This window comes from Melanerpes formicivorus, unplaced genomic scaffold, assembly GCF_026170545.1.
Source record: "Melanerpes formicivorus ecotype bairdi unplaced genomic scaffold, bMelFor1.0.p_v2 SCAF_48, whole genome shotgun sequence".
Lineage (NCBI taxonomy): Eukaryota > Metazoa > Chordata > Aves > Piciformes > Picidae > Melanerpes > Melanerpes formicivorus.
The window spans coordinates 4,295,245-4,318,596 of record NW_027142400.1 but is presented as its reverse complement, the minus strand read 5'-3'; positions in this window follow the sequence as shown (position 1 = coordinate 4,318,596).

Below are 23,352 nucleotides of genomic sequence, written 5' to 3'. Positions count from 1 at the left end.
GAACTCAGCTGAGAAATTTCAGCTAAAAACTGAATCATTCCAATTTGTACTTGCTGCCTGAGAAAAGTCACATGACACACCCAGTTCTTAAACTGAAGGCTGTGACAGCTTATGGGTGGCAGAAGTTCACTGAAAAAATGAACCATAGATTCTATACACAACTGTACATAAGTGCACTTGGTCTACCCCATGAAGTCTGGTGTCTCCATTTCCAGCCTGAAACAGTTTGATTTCAGACTTTTTTTTCTTCCCCCCTTTACATCCCATCCGAATTGCTTAGTTTCCAAATCAGCTCTTTACATGTTTTTGTCTGCCTCACATCTTTTCTCATTCTTTCTCACACATGCACAACAGGCCATGTACCTTTTTCATCGATAAGATGACAGAGAAGGTGGATTTTCTCTTACATTTGTTGGTTAAATGAGAATAAAGCCCCTTTATTGTCTGTACTTTGTTCCTGAAGTTTTGCCAACAATAATGTTGGCTTTATTAGCTCTGTAGGATTGAAGATGCTATCATGGTGTCAGACCACATAGCGAGATGTAGGACTGCATATGTTTTCAATTTTCCAGTTATTTGTCTTGTCCTTTTTGGTCAGCCAAAGATTCATGAGAGCACCACCAAGCAATGAAACAGAAATGCAGTATTGGAAACAGTAGTGGCAGCTGCATAACACTGAAAAAAAGATTACTTAATGGCTGTCTTCTACAATTTTCTGGGCCAGCCATACAAGGAGATTTACATATGCTCTCTTAAGATGTCAGTGTAAGAACATAGGCATTATCCTTGATGTACTAGAATGCTGACTGACAAGATATATACATGGTAAGATTACTTTAGAGAGTAAAGTGATATTCTTTTTGATCATAGGTATTTGCAGTTATATGTAAAGTTCAACTCATTCCCTTCTGGACATAGGATTTAATACAGAGTGATTACTAGGTAGTCAAATAAATAAAAATAACCAGAGGAATTTTGATGCCCTGCAACCTTTCTGCCCATTTGGATAAACATGCACCCAAAGACTTAGTTGATCTGGATGAGACACTCCACACAGAGTACGGCCTTATATCACACACCATTATTTGCATTTCTAAGAATTTTCCAATTTTTTTTATTCACTTTATTCTTTTTTAACAGGAAGTTTTCTGCAGTCATAGCTTCTGGTTGCTAAAAGTGTCTGAGCAATAGCTGTCTATGGCATCTTCGCTCACATATGCACAAAGGACTTTCTGCTTTTGAGACTGTGCAAATGAAGAGCAAAAAAACATCTGGCAATTAATATGAGACATTGTCACTACAGCAAATATAACTGAATGAGGCTATTTGAGGAAAACATTAAAAAAACAATTCTTAGGATGGGAACATTTATTTTTTTCATTCCTTTCAGAATTTCCACTCCAGGGTCTTTGTATTGTGTTTGCATTCCTTCTCTGGCCAAAAGAAGTACATGAGGCACTGAGACCGCACTTCCTGTGAGGCAAGAGAGTTACAAGTACAGGCTGAAATTTCTTGGGTTTCTAAAGAAGAGAGGAAGAAAGACACTCCACACCAAAAGGATACATCTAAGGGATTTAAAGTTCACAGTAAGCTTAATTTTTAACTGTTTAATTCTCCTGAAATTGAGGATTTATCTCAATGAATAAAAAAGGGACTATCTTTAGCTTAATATGTAGCACTTCCTTTTTATAAATTGCTACTGAAAAATAGTTCCACCAAAATTACAGGGATCATGACACCGTTAGCTGAGGAAATTCCCACCAAAGACTTGCAGGGATGCCTACGCTTCTTGTTTACAGAGAAATTAATAAGTTCCTTAAGAAAAGTATCACTCATAACTCTCTGTGATGGGACAGTATTAGTGCACCACAAAGTTGAAGCCTGGCTGTGGAGGCAGGACTGGAGTTAGGGTTTAATTCACATCAGAAGGGTCTTGCTGGGGAAGGATGCTGCAAACCCCCAAAACTCCCCCTCTCTCCAGTAAAGAATCCTGGGTTCTGCACTGGCACATTCTTCCTCTTCCCAAAAGAGCTCCTTCTACAGCAGTCAGAAAACAAGGACAGAACCTACCTGTGTTTGATGCCTTTTGACATATCCAAGCTTACAAATAGGTAATGAAATATGGTGCCTGCAAGGAATTTATAGCAGTATTAAAAGAGGTGAAATATTAAACAGGGGAATGAAACCAGTAACTATGTGCATTAATTACTGCTTTACTGAAAAATATCCTAAGGAAATTCAAGCACACAGTTCTAGATTTATGGATTAACAATTCCTAAATGAAGAAGGTAAACAGCCCCTAAATATACACTGGTGCCCCTTTAGTCTTGTTATTGGCCATTTCAGTGATTCACAAACTATACACTCATGTGAAAAGCCATGCCTACTCTAATGGAGTCTTTTGCTGTGTGATCTGCAGTTAATGGGTCTCTAGGAGATTTTGGAACTGTACCTTTTAATTCATGTTATTGTTCTTTGAAGGTGCACAAAGGCTTAGATGTACCTCAGAGCTTCCTCAAAACACCTTGGGCTCTGTCCTATACACGTCGATTGATGGAGCCATTAAGACCTGAATGGACGAACAGTAATGATTCCATTTGGACCGATCCAATTTCAATGACATTGTCTCATACAGTTCCATTAACATTGGAGCTGTTACAACCTCAGTGACAGATTATTATTTCTTTTAAAAAAGGAAAAGGAAATTAACACAATATATTGAATTGCACTGAATTGAGACAATAAATAATGGAATGTACCAGACACTAACCTCTCGCTTCTGTAATTCCAGGAGGAAAAATAGACATATTTACCACAAAGTTGATGACATATGTAGCACTTACGTTAAAATATGTGGCAAATCCTTATAACATATGGGTGGAATTAGAGAACTGTCTAGGTCTCATATTGGCTGCAATATAACTTCAGGTGGAGAACTAGACAGAAAATATCTGTCTATATTTATATCTGTATGTATCTAACAATGGTCATTGCCATTGTCACTGAGCAAAATACACCACTAAGTTCTCTATAATGGAAAAAAAAAAAAAACAAATCTAAAGAACTAAGTTTTCAGAAGGCACAATAGGACCAGTGACAAAATAAAGTGTGATCCATCAGGCCCTACCTTAATATGCTAGGCTGGATGGCATGTGTAAGTGTACCCAGAAACCTGCCTCATCCTCCAGGGCTACTTGAGGGTATAATCTGATTTGCTCTATTCCCCAAGTGGAAGAAGAGCTATACAATACCAGAAGAGCTTATACTATAAAGGTTTTATTTTTCTAAATGGATTTCCTTTGACAAAGCTTTCCATAACAGGTCACAATCTCTGCCAGATCTCCACCACTGATTCATCTGATTCTGATATGAATTTGCTTAGCTATTACACTGTACTAGATGAATTTGTACTGATGAGTTTGATGCAAAAAATAGCACATTATTCCTTGAATTGGCTTACTGGATTCAGCTTCAGAATGGATGTCATGATCATAGAAGATGTTATTCACAGTAGCTATTTCTACTGGATATACAGCAGCTCAAGACACATTTCTTGCATGCACACACTCTAGAGATTAGTGTAAGGATACCAAGAGGAATCATCCTAACAAGTTGTGCAGGTATTGTCTGCTCCTTATTCCTGTCTGATACAGGAAGATAGCGCACAGAGGTGTGAATGTACAAAGGGAACACCTTCAAAAGTGGAGGCAAAAATCTTAGTAGAGAATTTGCAAATCCACTTGTTGCTTCCCTTTTTGAAAATGTGTCTTTGCATTTCTTTGCAGGAAACTTTCCGCAACTCTCTATCCACATTGAATAATTCCTGTGCATTTGTGTTGTGGTAGCTTGCTGTCTGTTGTATTCTGAGATGGTGAGGCTGTTTGTTCATTTTCTTAAAGTAACTCATTTTGCAATGCTGCAGGCATCTTCTGGCCCTGTTGGCAATTCATGCTTATTTGCAGTAAGCAAAGTGTAGAGATTGAACAGCAAAAGCACCAGGGCCCTTCCTACAGTGTTCAGGTAAGTTCAAAACCCCTTACATATACCCCTTTGTCTTCACAGTTTAGTGCAGTATCAGAAAGCAGACTTCTGGCGACGCCCAACAACACCAGGTTTGATGGAAATGTGATGTTTCCAGCTGGTGAGGGAAGTCCTCTAGAGACCCACCAGCTTGTTCAGGCCTGTCTTGTCAATAAGTTTGAGTGGCTTCATATTTTGCTCAAAAGTAGATCATACGAGTCATGAGTGTTTGACTCAATGCTTTTTGCATAGATTTTCTTTATGCTTATTAAACCTAGTTTTATGTCAACAGGACACAGGGTTTTGTAATTTATTTTTCTGTGCGTAGCCATTCGTTCCTGTGAGCAACTGCTTAGTGATTTTTTATCTATCTTCCCTGTGTTAATCTGAAGAACAATTATGATAAGGCCTTATGACTTCTCTCATGTGCACATGTATCTGATATAAAAAGTCTGCTCACCCTTGTCACGCTGGCGGATGCTCATGGAGGTTTCCTCTGAAAATGTCTCAGCTTTGTGTAGGTGAAGCCACAGTTCCTTCAATTCCTCATAATGCCAGAACAGTCACACACCCTGAAAGTGCATCTGTTTGAAATGTAATTAGGCTCATAATGGGAAAAGACCTTCAGCTTTAATTGGAATGAAAGAACTTCTTTTCTCTCTAATATTGCAGCTCTCCCCTGGCTACTCTGCCTATCTGTATATGAATCGGTTTCCCTTTGTTTTCTCCAAATTCTCAGAGAGTCTGCACACAATTGTAGGTTCCAAAGAGAAAATTTGTGTCTGATACAGTGACACAAAGAGAACAATCATGTTCCTTGTTCACAGGTGCAGCATCCCCTAAACTATCTCTGAAGTGAACTAAAACACCTCTAATACTATTTCAAGAAGTCCCTTCTGTGTATATAGGAGCATGTAGGACAGGACGGGGAAGAAAAAAGCATAATGGGAAAAGTGATGGCAATTTTGGTGGAATTCAACTGCTGTTGACTATGAGGTGTTAACATAAAGCTTAAGCAACTCTGTCATATTTTGCAAGAATGAAATATATATTTTTACTGATAGGAAAAAATATGACAATGCAGAGTTATTACCCTGTCTTCAATCTGCCTATATCTACTGTTTTATCTTCATAATTTCTATAGATTAATCTCTGCAGAAGTAGAAAAAAATAAAATAACTGGAATACTTGTGAATGGCTGATTTCATCATATGGTCTGTAGGCTGGAGAAGAGTCTTACCAAAGTGAGAGTAGTGGGGTTAGTGTAGGCTGTAGATTTGCAAAGCCTTTCTTTGTAATGTTCACCTTTTGATACTCTCAAACTGCCTTTGTAGACTCATTGTTCGCGTTTTGTAATCTTACAAGTGGTTCAGTGAACACTAAGACCTTTTCTTCCACTTCTTCAGATATCATCAGGGGCAACAGGACTTTTATCCATACCTTAATTCATGCAGGGAAAGAGTTTTATTTTACTGTAATGTCTCTGTTTCATAGGTTAGTTGATTAATTTGTAAGGTTATCAGGATACAGGAACCAGCACTGAAAAAAGCCTCTTGCAATAGAAGTAAAAAAATCTCAAGTATACAGAGAGATGACACAGTGAGTCCTAGTCAGCAGAGATCTTCACAAATTCTCCTTGCTTAGAAAGAAAAAGAGGGATTCACATTTTTCACTTTCCTTGTGATCTGACTTCATCTGGTTAGTGCAAGCAAGAGCATCCCTCACACTGCTCAAGAAGGCTTTTGCTCTGGTCCAAGCACTAAGCTTGTGTTGTTTATTTATAAACACTCATACATCATTCTGATTTCAAAACATTTTTATACATATGTCAGATTTTTTCATGAGATACAATAAGAATCTGAATTTTATTTTGGATCACTTCAAAAGGAGAAGCTTTGTAACATATCCTATTATCTTCAGAAAACTTGGTGTATGTGTGGGGTTTTATGCACTTGTAAAGTTGATTTTTTTTCTTTTTTCAAACACAGGGGAAAGAGGAAAATAATCAGGCGCCCTCAGTGTAACCTGTCAGGTTAAAATTTTATCTTTTCTGCCACTGAAAAAGAAACTGGAATATTAATTTATACATATTGTTAATTATCTTCACTTTATTGATCTAGGCATTTCTCACAGTTAAATGACTGCTGCAACCTGAATCATCCTGAATTTTAAGGAAATTAAAAAAAAAAAAAACAGAATAGGAAAAAAAGGCATGCAGAAAACATAACGAGATTTCCGTGAGTTTAAAAATGCCTCCATGTATTCCGGGCTTCTCTAAACCCATATAAATCAAACAAATATATAAATAAACAAACCAAACCAAAACAAAGAAAACAAACAAACCAACCCCAACCCCCCCCACCCCCCCAAAAAAACCAACCTCCTTGCCTTAAAGATGCATGCAGACATAAAAACCTATTCCCCATGGAAATTGTACCTTTAAATGACATTTCGCTTTTATGAACAGTTTTATTGCAAAATAGATTTCCTGCAGCTAATTTTATCAGTTGTCTCATTCTGCTGCTACTTTCCACAGCTTCTCTAACTTCTTGTTATCTAAGTAAGGGTACATTAATTACTGTATGATGTAAGAGAGTTGGCTGCATGCCAGAACTATAAGCAAGGAGTCATTGTGCCTAGCAGGTCTCACTGGAGATGCCTGCACCCAGCTGACTGTGATAGCAGAATTTAAACCATATTTCTACATGATGAATTAAGTGTCATTGATGGATGTGGGTAATGGTATCTCCTGAGCATCATTTTAACAAGATGTATATTTTGTTGGATGTATTTCACAAGTCTTTGTAATAATGCATTAGTCTCACCGAGAAGGAATAAGTGATTAGTAGCACTAATTAGAAAGTTCTTGGAGACAGACTTTGGTTGATAAAGTATGGTATGTGCTTTCAGTCATTAACAATAATACAATGAGTTCAAGGTAGAATCAATCTAGGAGAGTATTTCACAGATGACATAAAAAATTATACACTCCTTATTAATAAATTGATTTGCATTCTAAATGAAGTGATGGTATTTAATAAAGAATAAAAATATAAGACTTTTTTTTTCTATTATATCTGCTGTGTGAGTGATGTGTAGTTCAGTTTCAGAGTGAGGAGTTTAATCTCCTGTTATTTGCAGCAAGACCTGCATTTATGAAAACAGAAAAAGAGAGATCACAAGTGAAGGAATTACCTAGTGCTTGGGAAAGCTCATTATCTTGGATCTGGGTGGGCTGGGAACATTTCACAAACATTGCCAGTTATTTCTTTTCTTTCTGCGTGGCAGAAGTGAAGAAAAAATCAATTTCTCATTCTGCAATTTCCATTTCCAATTACTAAAGATGGAGGAATCTTGGAAATGGATAAGAAATGGATAATATTTAGGGTTCCATTCAAAATGTTCATCCATCTGGACCAGTCCTCACTGGGAAATAACCCTGAACCCAGTCATCAGGAGGCCACATGCTGTCTTTGCAGAATTGGGCTAGAGGCAATAGCTAGCGATCTGTACCTTCAGTCCCACATGTTAGTGTCAAGTAGCTCAAAACCCATTTAATCCATTAATGCCTCAACAGAGGCATTAGCTGGAGTGCCTGCATGAAAGGTCTGGATCTGTGGAACCATCCAGCTACAAAGTCACTTTGTCTTATTCCAATACTTGTCCAAGCTTGCAATACAACAGTTCTTAAACCTTTTGCAGTACAGGGATGGTAACACCTGTACATTACTGCACTGCCACCCAAATAAATCCTTGCACTAGTACTGGGGATAGCAGGCAAGCTGGTATTTTGGGTCAGCTCATCCACTAGAAAAAGTACTCCATTAAAAAAAAAAAAAAAAAAAAAGTTTTCAGGATCCTTGGGATAGAAATGTATCACAAAGGAACACTGCACGGTGGAGCTTCTCATTATCACGCATGCTCAGTGCGCCTGCCAGTGAGTGTTTCTAGACAAAGGCCTTCATTCTGCATTCTGGCAAATTTTGCTGTGTGCTCAGTACTGATCAAAAAAATCCCTTCTTGAAGTCGCTTCAGTTATTAGCTCCATCCCAAAAGGGCCAAATCTGATGCTCAGCTACAATGTTACTGGTTTCTGACCCAGCTGCCTGGAAAGTACAAATCAGAGAAGGCACAACAACAAAGGTGTGTGGGATGTACATTGTGTGAAGAGGAAGGGATTGTTACAGTCCAGGGCTGAGCAATTGGCCTGCCTAGAGATGTCTGTGGAGATGTTTGTGCTTCCTGAGTACAAGATGTCTATTTCTGTGAACTGGGCAAAGAATGTGAATCTGCAAAAGTATAATATGGCTGTCAGCAGCACCAGATATTGTCAGGATTAAGGTCTTGTGTATTCTAGGTGCAGAGCCATGATTATCATCAGCAGGGGCAAGTGTGCACACCACAGGGTAGACTCCTGCTGAGAAGCAGTCTGTAAGCGGCATGTGGTTTGTTGCACTCCAGAGAATCCTTCTTTGTGAACTGCAGGTGCAAACAATACAAGAAATGAGAGCTGTGCCATTGTCTGAAGGAAGAGAACAGACAGGTTTAGAAGGAAGCACAATTTCTGCTAAGGAAAGCTGTTTCCAGCACTGTGTGACCTCACCTCAGGCCATTGGTATTTGAAATCTGATGTATGACCTCATCCCTTCAATATTGCTATTCAAGCTACCTGACTGCTGCTGGTACTTGCATTTAGTGAGCCATTTATCCATTGTGTCTAGCCTATGCTCTCTTTGCTTGTTAAAAACCAGTTAAATACAAAGATACTGTGGCAACAACAGTTTTATTTGTGATACCAGTATTCTTTTGCAATACTTGTCTTGCCTATGTAGCTTGGAACAAATCCTAAAGAATGTTCTCTTCTGTTTTCTTCTTCTAGAGGTTCAGCTTTTTGCTGATTAGACTCAGTCAGAGAGGCAAGTACCTTCTGATAATATGGACACATTGAAGAGGACACATAGGCTGCTGGCAAAGTGGCCATCAAGTATGCTTCCGTTCCATGGAATTAAGTTTGGCATCTGATGCAGCCTGAGGTCTCAGCCCAAAATTACCACATAGGCTCACCCACAGGTCTTACATTCCAGGCAGAGTAAGGTGCTTGTGTCTTGGTCTGGAGACACAGTTCTTTTAAATATTCCCATGTTGTGAAATTAGAGGCACAAACGAGGCCAAAATATCAACAGCTAGGCTATTTATTACATAAACAAAGTGGAAATAAGAAGGGGAGAGGGAGAAAATAGAGAGGGAGAGAGAGAGAGAGAGAGAAGAGAGAAGGAATTAGTGAGAGAGAGAGAGGGAATAGGAAGAAGGAGAAAGTAGGAAAGAGATTATATTACCAACGGTCAGAGGTGGAGAGAGAGTTTCAGAGTCCAAGATGCGTTGTGTTGCCCCGTGATGTTTCCAGCGTGTGGTGCCGTCTTCTTTCTTCTACTTTGACAGTGTCTCAGGTCTTTTTATACAGTTTTTTAGTCCTCAGGCAAGTGTCCAGGTGTTGGTCCCCAGGACATCGTCCTGGGAAATCATCCTTAGGTAAGTATCCAACTATTGTCCCCCATGAAATCTTTCCAGGAAATCATAAGTATCCAGGTATTGTTTCCCAGGAAGTTTTTTGTGTAGTTTGGGCAGTGGTCTGGATGGAGGGGGGGCCCTCCGCCTCCTCCCACCCCATCTACCTGCCCACATCCTCATTACACATCAGGAAACAGGTGGTGAGTCTATTGTGTCACCATCCTCTCTTCCTGGGGGTTATCTGATAACTGGAGATGATTTTGTCCTGAAGGCGTTATGGATGGGTCTTTTAGGCCATTGTGGTAGGTCAGGTTATCCTTTGTTGGGGCACATCTTGATTCATGATGTAATCACAAGGTGATTTGCATCCAGGATTGGTAGACAGGATTCCTACATGATCTTTGCACCTTCCTTCCAGTGGCTCAGCCCAACACATATCAGCTATTGTTTGGGCACGCAGCAAGTGATTTTATCTTTGTTGAGTCACACCAAGAGAGCCAACTTTTAGTCTCTCACAGCTTGAAAGAGCTGCTTCTCTGCATGCTAACACCAGAGCATTGAAACACAAAGGCTGTGAGACTGATGTCTGCCTCCCCTTTTAGTTTATCTCTGGTGCCATGTACACATGCCTTTTACATGCATTAGTCTCACATTCAGTCACATCTGTCCGTAGAGTGGGATCAACAGATGACTTCCTGATCCTTAGGAAAAAATGTATGTTTTGGTAAAGGTTGTCTCTTAAGCTTTGCTGTGTTGAAGGAGGCTTCACAGCATAGCATGTATCACCTGACGAGGTAATAAGAACTGGAGAATCTCTCAATGGCACAACACTGGGTTTATGAGAGAGTTGTTAGCCATTGGAATGGGCTGCCCAGGGAGGTGGTGGAGTCACCATCCCTGGAGGTGTTCAAGAGGGGATAGGACGTGGCACTTGGTGCCATGGTTTAGTAATGAGGTCCGTGGTAACAGGTTGGACTTGATGATCTTTGAAGTCTCTTCCAACCTTGGTGATTCTGTGATTCTGTGAAAGTGGTAGGCTGGGAAAACAAGTGTCCAGAACTGAAGCTGAGATTTTCAAGAATTTTAGTAGATGTTCAAGACTGAGTTCTGCTAGTAGGTAATTAGCAGGACAGGCATAAAAAAGCAGCTCAAACCTTTTGAGATTCTGCAATTGTGATGAGTTATTTGGATTGTTTTGAGAGAAGGCTTTTTTGGGGAGTAGGGGGGGGAGAGAAAAAACAAGCAAACAAAAAAAACCCCAACAACTAAACAAAAAGCCAAAGGCAGCAGATGGTTTCTATTGCAAAAAATGCACACCAAAAAATATCTGCTCAGGGCTTTCCCTGAGAGTTTCTGTAGCCCATCCCCTGAGTGCCTGACTGCAGACCTGCCACTCTTTGTTTTTGATGTGTGATGTTTATGGCATAGAAATGCACACAGGTTTAAGAACTCCTTCTGTATATTCTAGGGAGAATTAAAGACTGCACTGTGCAAGGAAGAAACAGGGTCAGTAAGTGTTAGCAAATCCCCTTAAGAAGGCTGAGTCAGAACTGAAAGCCTCTCTTTAATCAAAAGATTTCTCTAGATTTTGTCTTATTCTGAAAATTAGAGGCAAGTAAAAAATCTCCAAGGCACTTTGTTGTTTATTTGTTTTTTTTTTAAGCTAGAATTCTGATAAAGTTTGAATGCCAACCCATGCTCAAAAATTAGGCAGTTAATTTCAAATATCTTTTCAGATATTTTTTCAAGAAACAGAGCTGTTTACAAGAGTACATAATATCTTTTATGAACACTCTCAAGTACCAAAAGGGAAAGACAACAGTGTGTAGGAAAGTAGTGGGAGCTATAAACTTCATATTTGAACATAAAGAAATTATGACCTTATTGAAGCATAATAAATTATGATCAGAAGATAAACTATAAAAACTTGAGATAGAGGGATTCTTTTTTTTTTTTTATCTTGCTTCAGTCTGTTTATTTCTCTGGAATTCTTTACAGAATAATGATAGGGGCTATTGGGAGACCTCTGTTTGGTCTCTATTACTTGCTGCCTCTGGAAAAATGTATATGAAATAAGACTCTCTTTGCTTGATCAACTTGTGAACGGGCTCCTTTCTACATCTGATAGACACCAGCTTTCATACAATGCAGTCAAGGCTATCATTAGCATTTTGATTCTGACTTCTTAGATATATATTCATTAGCTTTGTAGTTTTGGATCAGGCTGTTCTTTTGAAGCATATATTCTAACATTTTGTTTTATTTATCACGCTTTGACTGATAGTAGAGATCACTCTTGAAGCATACAAACTGGGTTTCTTTTTGGCTGAAATTAAGCTAGAAGATATGTTCCAGATGTACACCAGTATGCAATAGTTAAAGCAAATTCAATGTGTGATGCCAGAGCTCCTTAACAATGAAAGTCCCTCACACCACTGTGATGTGGTTATCAGGAGCTCATCACCAAAGGTTTAATCCCACAGACCCACTCCTGCCAGACTTTAGGAGTGTTGAGATGTTCAACACTGGGATTAAATGAGGATGATCTTTTCTTTTAATACAAATGGACAGAGCTCTCAAAATCTGTCAGCTTAGCTAAGCACTGCAAAATGCAGGTATTTTTCCTCAACTTCATGTGTCTTGAAAGCTGTGAGGAAAATATATCAAGATTGTGCTACCCAGAACAGGAACAGCCTATGAAAGTCACTGGGGGGAAAAAAGGTACAGAAATTGCCTGTCTAGTGGTTTGGGGAAAGTTGTGGATTGTTCATTTAGGTTGGTTTTTTTTTTGATAGTCTGTTTGGATATGGGAAAGTTTTTCTTCAAATTTGCAACCATTCATCCACTCACTCAAAAATAATTAAATCTTGTTTGATAAAGTAACCCTAAACAATATTTTGAAATCTGTCACCTGTATACAGGTGACATTTAACATGGAACAAAAGGTAAAGGTTAGAGATGGTTTTACCAGGCAGGACCAATGCTATTAAGAGAGCTGTATCACTTCTAAAGGTTCTATGGCTCACAGTTTATCTGTGAGAGTTTGTCACATCTCAAAAGTACTGTTCTTGTAGTTTATTGAAATCCATCACAAACAGGTAGACCTTTGCTTTTAGGTAGTCTCTGGGAAGAGTTTATTTATGTTATTTGAACAAAGATCCCCTTTTCCCTGAAAACCGGGATGAAGTCTTTCTAAAGCATGAACTGTGTGTACTTCTTGAGTGAAGCCTACTTGTGCACTTCATATAAATTTAATCATTATACATGTCATTCTTTTTTATTAAATAATATCATATCCCAGGCAATCAAACTGAGTTTCTTGAAACTCAGCAGTTTTACCTGCTTATTTATGATAACATCAAAGTATAGACACTCTCATTACAGTCTATAAATAACCAGGGTTATGTCCTTGATCGGTGAAATATTACAGAGCTGTGGGAGTGGGAGTGTCTGACTGTTGCTTCTCAGAGGCTATAAAGTGCACAGAAAATAATTACCTTTTTTTTTTTTTTAATTTTAGTATTTTTGATAATACAGTTATCATTTACTGGTGGTGTATCTATCATGATCTACTGCTCTTTTATACTGTCTTCTCAATGTCTCAGAATCTGAAGAAATCATCAGGCTGCACAATTTGATATTCCCCATGTATTTAATTCTACAGACAAGTCCATGCAAAGCAGAAAGACATGATCCAGTTCATTTTCATGCATTAAGTGTTCGATAAAGGGTGACAGGGAACAGCCTAAGTGTTTGCAGGTGGAGTCCTGTTGCACACTACTGAAATGCAACTCTTTTAATGTTTTTCACCCAGTGACAAAAACAAGATAACTTGTATCCATCAGGAGTATGCTGAGAGGAGGAATTTAAAGATGATAGCTGGCAGTGTTGCCTCTACACTTGCTTAGTTCTCTGAGAACTACAAACCCCAATTATAATCTAAGTTTTACCATGACTCCCAAAACTGCAAGGGATGGAAATTGCCCCTGCACAGCTCTGAGCTCTTGTTGAAAAGGATACACAATATGTAACCTAAAGAATTGCAGAAGCAGGGTTTTTAGAGAGCCTGGGAAACTGGAAATCCCTGGCGCCACAATGAAGCTGTTGTTGCATAGGTGACACTGGCACCTATATACAGAAAGACACAAAATCAGCCCTGAAGATCCACATCTGCATTGTTAGGAGAGCAGACTGTGCCTGTATGGTAATCTGGTGCAAAGTGGAATTCCGTTTGAGTCCAATTGCTTTTACTGGCCTTGGGCTCAAAAGTTCTGCTGTAGGTAGATATAGTCATAGATACTCCCCTCTTAAACTAATCTGCTCCTCCTTTCCACAATACATGTACATGAGTAGAAGCATTTGCATTCTCAATTAGCTTGTCTCCAAGGATGAGAATTCTTAATAGTGTCTTTACTTTGCTGTACCCAGCAATTAGCCACTACATTTGCAATTGTTCATCATTTCAGCATTTATTAATTTTTCATTGTTTACCCCAGAGATGAGATGTTAGGGGTAGAAATGTGAAATCCATTGCCAAAGTTGTCATCCTGCTAACTGAGTATCTGTAATACTTACATTTGTGATGTATTGATGAGTAAAGTTGAGATTTGGATGTGAGAGAGATTCATGGGCAAAGGCCTGAATGTGAGAGCTTCTAGGGATGGGGAATGGGGTATGAGGTTTCTGCCACTCCTTGGCAGACCATTAGTGTGCTGTGAGAATATCTGTGCATCCACTATCCCCAGAATTCCCCAAATATTTACAGGTTTACATGTAGCTAGTGCTTTCTTTTAGCATTTCTCAGAATATTAAATGTCCTGAGCAAGTGTATTGACAAATACAACCTGTTACAAAATCCCCCACTCTTTATAGAGATGTGTAAATTGCTTATATATAATACTCTTTCCTTTCTGACCTCTTTCTCTTCATTTTTTTTTCTCATTCAGCTGTTCTCACACGATGATACATGTTAAGTGTTCCCTTCAGCACGTGAATGTCAAGATAACCTGGGGTTAAATTGTAGCTTGCCAAAGAGGAGCCTTGAACCATGTGATGTTATGCTTCCATTTCTTTCTTATTGGGGGGTGGGGGTAGGGGGCAAAAGGATGAGGAGTAAACTTAATGTCAGCATTAAATGAAATATCCACATTCTAGCTTTGTGATTTTTCTCTTTATCTATTCTCTCAGTTAAGGTGCACGCCATGCTTGCAAGTGTGTTAAACAACATCTGAAGAAGTTGGAATACATTAGCATTTTAAGTAACATGAAAACCTACATGTTACCATCTGGGACTCTGCAAGTTGTAATATGATGAAACAAGTTGTATTTAAAAGCTGCATTTAATGTTTGGAATAAAATTTATGTTTTCTTAACAGCTGAAAACAAAACATTTTTCAAAACAAGGATTAACTGCCTGGTCTCTCTCTTATGGCCTGATGCCATGTGAAATGGGGAAGAAGGGTTCCACTTCATGCAGTTTTCCTCCCTTCATAGAAGGAAAAGTCTCAATAGCTTTTTCAGTTTGCTTACTTTTTCATTCTGTAGACAATGTTAAGAAATCACATGAGTCAGTTTCAGTAGAATCTAAAAAAATCTTTGTTTTGTTGCTTCCCTTTATAAGGTTTACTTGCTCATGGCTTGGCATCAAGCCCCTCCACCTTAGGTCTAACACATTTGGGGAGGGGTTGTACTCTTCTGTGAGCAGTCCACTGCTCTGAGTAAATCACTTTTCTTGTCTGTGATAGTGATCGATTTTGTCTTGATTTTATTTACTTGTCAAATGAGTGTTCTCCTATTTCACTCAGAAGTCTATGCATGGAAGTTGCATTATTATGAAAATTAGACAAAGTTAATTAAGAAGCTTCTCTGCTCTATTGTATTGTCAAAACTTTGTCACAGCTGTGTTTCAGGTCAGATATGAAGGATCCACATGCTCCATCTCACCTTGGTCAGTCTCAAGATGAGCTGATCAAAGCTGGTAAGTGTAATGCCCAGATTAATCAAGGATAGGCTATTCTGCTCGTATTATTAGACTCACATGTACTTGATTGTTAACACACTGAGCATTCTGGATACAATCTTCTGACACTGAATATGATGAGTTTGGGGTCTGAACATGTTCTTTGTTTTATTTCTGATTGATTTCCATGGTGGCTGAGTGTGTGCTTTTTTGCTGAGTATGATCTAGCACACACTGAACCTAATCCTGCAGGATTCCTAAGGCAGGTTCCTGCAAAACATGTTACACACCAAGATGGCAAAGTAAGAAATTTTTATTACCAGCCTATAGATAGCCGACACAGGCCATGTGACTCTTAATATGGCTCTTATAAAAAAAGGTCTCATGCAACATCACTACATAGTCTCAATGTCTGTTACAATTAATTTACTGCTGCTCTGGCTCTGGACACCACCCAGAAATTAAATATTGCACAGGTCTGCTTTGGCAAAGGAAGAGGTATGCCTTGTGAAACAGGATCTGGGCTCTCCAAAAAGGAAGAAGCTTTCAACTGAGAAGGGAGGTGGTTTGAGTGCAGGGTTACATTGTTCCCTATCTGACCTCCTGGTGTAGAGCTGGACAGTGCTGAGAAAGCCTATGAACAGCATTGTGTCCCTTTCTGAAGGGGAAGCATGGGTACTGCTTAAGGTTATGGGGTATAGTTTGTGCTTCCAGGGAAATGGATATAGGATTGATGAGAGTAAAACAAAGAATGACAAAGTATAGCTTCCCACAGGCTCCACTTTCTGTGCTAGGTAATAGATGACTACATGCAGCTAGTAAAGGGTCTTGTTCCTTTAAAAGAGGAAGAACAGTGCATTCAGGAGTACAAACCGTAAATAATGAATAATAAGAATAATGTCATTGAACAGTTCCAATGCTGCAGTGAGTACTTAAATGTCAGCTTTAAAAAAACTGTATACCAAATTTATCTTCTCTTGGAGAGAGTATGTACCTTAATGTTCTCTAATGAGAAATACAACTAAAAGATTTATAATTACAGTGGCACACTTAGAAAGGATTTACAAGCATCAATGTATCTACTGAGCTGAAAGAAAATCCATTAGGTTTTGTCCCCTAAATATGGTTGTTACCTTCCCTGCTCCCAAATAAAATGAGTAGACATTTTTGCTATGAACATTCATTAAATGCTCATCAGGCATAATCTAAATGACAGCAGAGCTTCAAGACACAAATCACTCACATGTAACCTCATGTTGGATCATTCATTTAAATACATACTTGTCTCTTCTTTTCTTTATTTTTTTAATGATGCCTTTCTGTTGCAAGAAGAGATGTTTGATTGCTCATTACAGGTAACATTTTTTTTTTTTCTGCCTTTTTAAAAATCATTAACATAATAGAAGAGTGACATTTCTCCATTTAAATGATACACAACTAAAACAGAGAAGTTTTAAAGATATTTTTGCTTTTGTTCTTTTAACAGAAATAATTCTTTAAAACAAAATGCCTGAAGACAAAGGATGTCATTGGCTCCCTTCCCAAGATAAACTTCTCTCTACAAGGAAAGCCTGTATATAAATGCAGTTTTCAGTCTACAGAGAATGGAGAAAAGCAGATAAATTTAATTACTGTTGAAGGAAATTAGGAGCATATTCTGATTTTTTTTTTTTTTTAAAGGCTTAAACATTAGCTATAAGTATTTTTAATCAGTTGATTGTTACTGGAAGAATAGAATGAGGTAGGCACGATATTCATAAAGCGCACTCCAAATGCATTACTACGTTCGTCACATGAGAGTTGAAGGGAACAGTAATGTTTATTCTAAAGTGAAAACAGGGAAGGGAGGAACATTTGCATTGTGTGATGTGGAGAAAAGGATGTTATACATTCCATTTAGAGGTCAATCTGTCATTGCCCTAACTCAGCTGCTTGCTAAAGCAGAGGGAGCTGTATTAGTGAAATCTCTCCACATACTCTTACACTCATGGTGGTGAGATGGAAAGCCACAAGAGACCTTTCTATGAAATGGGAGCAACAAATCAATGAATCTGTTGCTTGAATGTTGTCAGCTATCAATGCAGCACATACATTATCATGTTTGCAGAGATGCTGTTGTTAATGTCCACAGAGTGATGGAATTACTAAACCCTGAAGCCAGCCTATCTCAGAAATGGATGCCTGGCTCTGGCTTCACACTGTTTTCTGTGTCTCATCTGCGTGCTGTCCTGAAGCAATGACAAAGCAGTAGCGTTTCAAAGTCTTCTGCCTGCTTCAAGGATTTCTGGTCATAGGAATATCTTCCTTGCATAGGAGGGGGAGAAAATGTGGGCACCCTCCAAGTTGAGAATTTATAAGAAGGCAGTTAAAACAACTTCAGGCTAGGCTGCTGAACTAGGTACTAGACTAGAGTCACCACTGATCTTACTAAAGACAGTTATAGCAGTATTTATATGTATCAAAGTACAAGTGCCTGTATCTCATGAGTCCATCACCCTATTTTCCATCCCTCTCCCTTTCTCCTGCTTGGAGAAGAGCAGTACAACAACAAAGCACATAAGTCAAGGTTACCAATAGCTATCTCAACATTCACTTGCTTTCTTGATAGCAGGTTTTCCTCTTTCCATGGCTCACTTAAGTGTAATTTAATGTCATCATATGCCATCATCTATTTGCATTCCTGCAGTTTAGTGTTTTTTAGAGGTTGTTTGTAAAGCAGCTTTAATTCACAGGTGCAGTTTAAACAGTTATGGATCAGCTCCAACTTTCAGGGACATCCATCAGGACATTTTTACAAGTTCAATTCACTCTGCAAAAGGCAAACAGCATGGACAAGTGGAAAGGATGCTGACCATGATGATTTATCTGTCACTGACCTCAGAACCAAGTTATTGGTCTTTTTCTTATCTGATGTGGAAACTCTCAGGAGAATCCTGTGAACATCATGATTCTGTTCACTTCTTGAAACATGCCACTTTAAATTGCAGAGAAGATATGTGGGCTGGAGATTAAAATGAGTTTATAGGGTATCCATACAATATTAGCAGTGAAGAGCACAGTTCTGCTTTTAATTCCTTGACAGCAAAGCTGAGACTGGTGGGATTATGCCACACCAATTCAATATCACAGGAAGATGTATCTAAAATGTGTAAAAGTGTTTGTCTGGATTCTACAGAAAATGAGGATCCAGTGTTTTGCTGCTTGGGAATGACCCATCTCCCTGTCCCAGTAAGAAGCAGTATCTTATAATTAGAAAGCAGCTGACTCTCTCTGTCTTGAGGAGCTAATATGGTGCAACAGCATTTCTGATTGCTTCAGGAAATAGCCAGCAGTATGAGCAGTGATGTGAGAATCGAAGCCGTCTGGCTTATTAACAGAGCCAGAATATTTCTTCCACATGAGTGTAAATGCAGCTTGATGTCCTTAGCCTTTTCTCTCTTTTACAAAATTTGTTGTAGCTGAGAGGACAGATGCTTTCTGACTGTATTCCTGGATTGTTAACATGTTTTGTGGATACAGGTGATTGATACAGGTAATATATTAACTAAATATACAAAGTACTTCCCAACCTGATTTCTAGACAAGCTACACAATTGCTCATGGGCTCCAGTATGCATTACTTTTCCAGTTCACCATTTTAGCTGTCTGATTTCTTGTACACTCTGCAGTGTGCTGCAAGTCCAGGAGCTTCTCCTCCACAGCAGAGCTTATGGTCCTTTCTCTTGCCATGGCTTCAGCTGCCTGCTCCCCAGCTCCTCATTGCATAATGGGCATGAGAATTTTTCCTGGTACATTGAAATTTGAAAAGTGCTTGGGTGGTATAGTTGTCAGGTCATATCATGTAGTTTTTTGCATCAGTTAATAGTTTTTCTCTTCTCAGTGATGCGGATTGATAGAACAAGGGACAATGGGTGCAAGCAGGAGCATAGGAGGTTCCACGTTAATATTAGGACAGACTTTTTCACTGTGAGGATGACAACACTGGAACAGGCAGCCCAGAGAGGTTGTTGTGGAGTCTCTTTCTCTGGAGATATTCAAAACTTACTTGAAAGTGCTCCTGTGCAACCTACCATAGGTGATCCTGCTCTGGCAAAGTGTTTGGACCAGATGATCTTTTGAGGTCCCTTTGAACCCTTAATATTCTGTGTTTCTGCGAGGACACTGTCATAGGAAAATATGTCACTAAGCAGCTTTTCCTGAAAATTAAACACTATCATATTGTAATGGGGCCTTTAATGCACAAGGATGTGCATTTGTCTTGTGTTCTATGAAAATGAAAATAGTGGTACAGGAACTAAATCCTTTTTATTGAATGTTCACCATGTTTACCACTCGGTCTGACATTTTTCCCCCCTTGGGAGATCAAGCATTCCTCAAGCATGTTGACTAACAGATATTCATGGCTACCTTTTTCTGCAGACAACACTTGCAGTGGACAATACATAGCTCAAGAACATATTGTATTAGCCTGGTACCTAGATTTATTATGCTTGTGTCCAGGTCTGCACTTCCACACACTGGCAGGGAACATGTGCAACCCACCAGCTAGTGTTTCCCATTATTATGGTAACCCTGTAGATCAATGAACTGGGAGATGATTTGACTTTACTTTTTTTCCCAAACAGAAGACATCCTCATCTTTAACATTGCTTCACAATTAATTAAATAATCTGCAGACTTTCCTGGGAAAGAATCTGTGAGGAATACAAACCACCATTGTTTACTGTCTGTGCTGCAAGGCTGGAAAACACTTTGGCTGCACAATTCAGGGCAGCTCATAGCCACAGTAGCAAAACCTAGAGTTCATTTCTGCTAAATTTCCTACAACACCCTAGACAGTGGCCATGTAGCTGGTGTGCTCTTCTTGTTGTGTAAACTATAATCATATCACCATGCCTTGTGCTCTCTTGTTTGTTTGACATACTCTCCTAGGCCCTCTTGCTACATCTGCAGGGTCCTGCTCTTTCCTCACTGATGCTGAAGCAGATGGTCATACTCACATGGGAGTCTGTGAGGGACTGGCAAACCCCACAGCAATAACAATTCCACTTTCCCAAAATCACCAGTCCAAGAAGTGGTTGTTCCATATTGCAACTCAAACGGGAAAGTGGATTCAGACAGCCCACATCCTCTGTCTACCTAAAGTCATACTGCCATAAATTACTGCAATTGAACTGATAAGTTCTGCAACACAGCAGCAGGTATTGAGATCTGCACTGCCACATTCAGCCACCACATTATCACTGCTGGTGTGTGTCCTCCAGGCATGGAACATTGACAGAGTTTGCACTCCATCCATGGGCTGTGCAGGCTGATTTGCAGCAATTGTTTCAGCAGAAGGTAAATCCTGGGACTGATAGGTGAGTGATAAGAAAATAATAAGAAGCTCCAACTGGAATGGGGGAGGTGTTGCAGCCCTCAGAGAAAGTCTTCATAGGAGTATGGTGTTGTACTGATTGTGAACAGGAGTGCAGTCTTAACTCATCAGAAAGTGATATTGCAGAAATGTGAACGGTTGGGAAGATCTGTACAGAAATGCACACTGTTGGGAAAAGAGAGAAAAGCCCAGCAGTCTCCAGAGGCTATGGGAGATAGCTAAAAGGGTGAGTTTGACATATGTGTTCTGCAGAATATGTTTCCAAAGGATGAGGAACACCTTGTAACGTTCCTTCAGCACACAGATAAGTAACTTGCTTTGCAGGGCTTTGTCCAAGATGACTGTGCTTGAAGTGCAAAGATGAAACAAAGGAAAAAGCAACAATGGAACATATTACCTTAAAATATGAAAACCTAGAAACAAGTCGGGTGTAACTCAGTGCACTGTAGTTATTGCACAGGGAAGATAAAAGCATTTCTCAGTAGATTGGGAACAAATGTCTATAAGGCAAGAAATGGCACTTCTGCCTTTCAGCCAAATTCCTTGCTGTTTCAAAAGGTGAAACATGGCTGAGATAAAGGAACCTCCATCTGTTTCCTCCAACACATTACTCATTCAGCATCTTTGCATGAAAGCTGTTAGTGCTTTCTCAGGCTTTGGATATGCTTTCTCCTTCTCAATGCCCCAGAAAACAAGAAGAAAAAAAAAAAACCACAAAAGAAAAAAAAGGTGACATCTTACTACACATCAAACAGCACAAAACAGCTGTAAGAGCTGGTTGGAAGAGAATCTGGTGCCTCCAAGGTATTCTACTGATTTAAAACCTGAATAAACAACAGAATGCAAAATTACAGATCTGCAAATTTTAATTATAATTTCTAAAGATAATTAATTGTGAATCCCATGTATTTTACAGAACTGAAATCGCATCCACTTGAGGAGCAATTTCTTGGCAAAGTTTGTTTTCATTTGGTTTGTTTATTTTGTATTTTTTAAAAACTAAAATGCCACCAGAACAGAGAAATAATTATCAACTTTTTTTTTTGTTTTGTTTTGTTTTGTTCAGTTATAATGACTTCATTAAATTAAAATGTTGATATTGGTTTTGGTCTCAACAGGCAAATGGGTACACCACTACATGTTTTACACCAATGTTTCTTGGGAAGAAAAAGAAATCATTGCACGGGATTTTTGTTACCATTCACCCAGCTTCATTCTAACTTCTAGAAGTCTCTGCAGTATGTTCCCTTACCATCTGATGCAGTCAATGTTTTCTCCCATCTTCACCTTCTGAAAATCACTGGGCTCTGAGCTTGGTACTTCTCCTGAGTGTTGCTGTTTGTACACCAGACTGTCACTACTGGCAATGTTTTTCTCCTAAGTATTTCCATGTCTAAGTATGAGCATCTCTTGCTCGAAGCTAGTGCTTCCCCAATGCATTTACTTGGATAGAGCAGCAATCACACCATCTCAGAGCTGCAGGGTTGTCTGTTGCTCTGCATCTCTATCTGAATGAACTAAGAATGCATAAGATGTAGGTATAGAGGAATTAACTTCTTGGAATCTGTGCCACAAGGCAATTTTATTGCATCATTAACTGAAAGAAATTTTTTCCTTCTCACTTCAGTTGACTGAAACTGTGTTTCAATCCAAAATCTTCCTTTTCAAACATCTCATGGATGGCTGTTAATCTATAGCTATTGGCTGCCCAGGACTGAGCAGATCAGGAATAGAAAACAGTGTCCTAGTGCTTGGTAATGTGCATTCTGAGGTAAGCCAAGTGCTGCAGCACAAGAGTGCAAGCTGTAGCAGACTTCCACCCTCTGCGGTCCAAACAAGGATGATATTCTACAATGTATGTGGGCACCAGCCATTGATACAGCAATGAGCTTCTACCTCCATTACCTTCTATCACTGCGAAAGATTTACCCAGAAAACTTTCTTTTAGAGACACTTAGTGTCATTGTGAGTGTGTTGATTCCTCCACAGCTGAAGTCTGAAATCATTGCCCATTGTGCTGTTAATCAGAGGGATTTTGCTGGATCTGTTATACCCTATGACCGTTATGATGTGATATCCAGTGAAAGGCTAAGTTTCTAGTTCTCCTTTAATGAAAAGCATGCAGTGTGTAATGACAGTATAAAAAAATGCTGAGAACTGCTTTTTTGTTAATGCTGGCTTGGAATTTTTATGTGCAAGGACCAGTAAAAGCTACTGACAATAGACCCTCATGGTCAGTTCAGCTTAGGGCCTGCAAGAACAACCATGACAGGAACAACAGGGTGACAGCAAAAAAAAAAAAAAATGAGGAGCTGAGAAGGCACAACACTCATTTGACATCTTCTTTAACATTTCCATACAGCAGAATGAACTCAGTTCAAACTGGATGTGCTTCTTTGTGAACAGATATGTTAAATGGGAATTTTCATGTAAATTGGTGTCAGCAGCCTTTGAAATAACTAGAGCTTGCAACAGGACAAGTGAATAG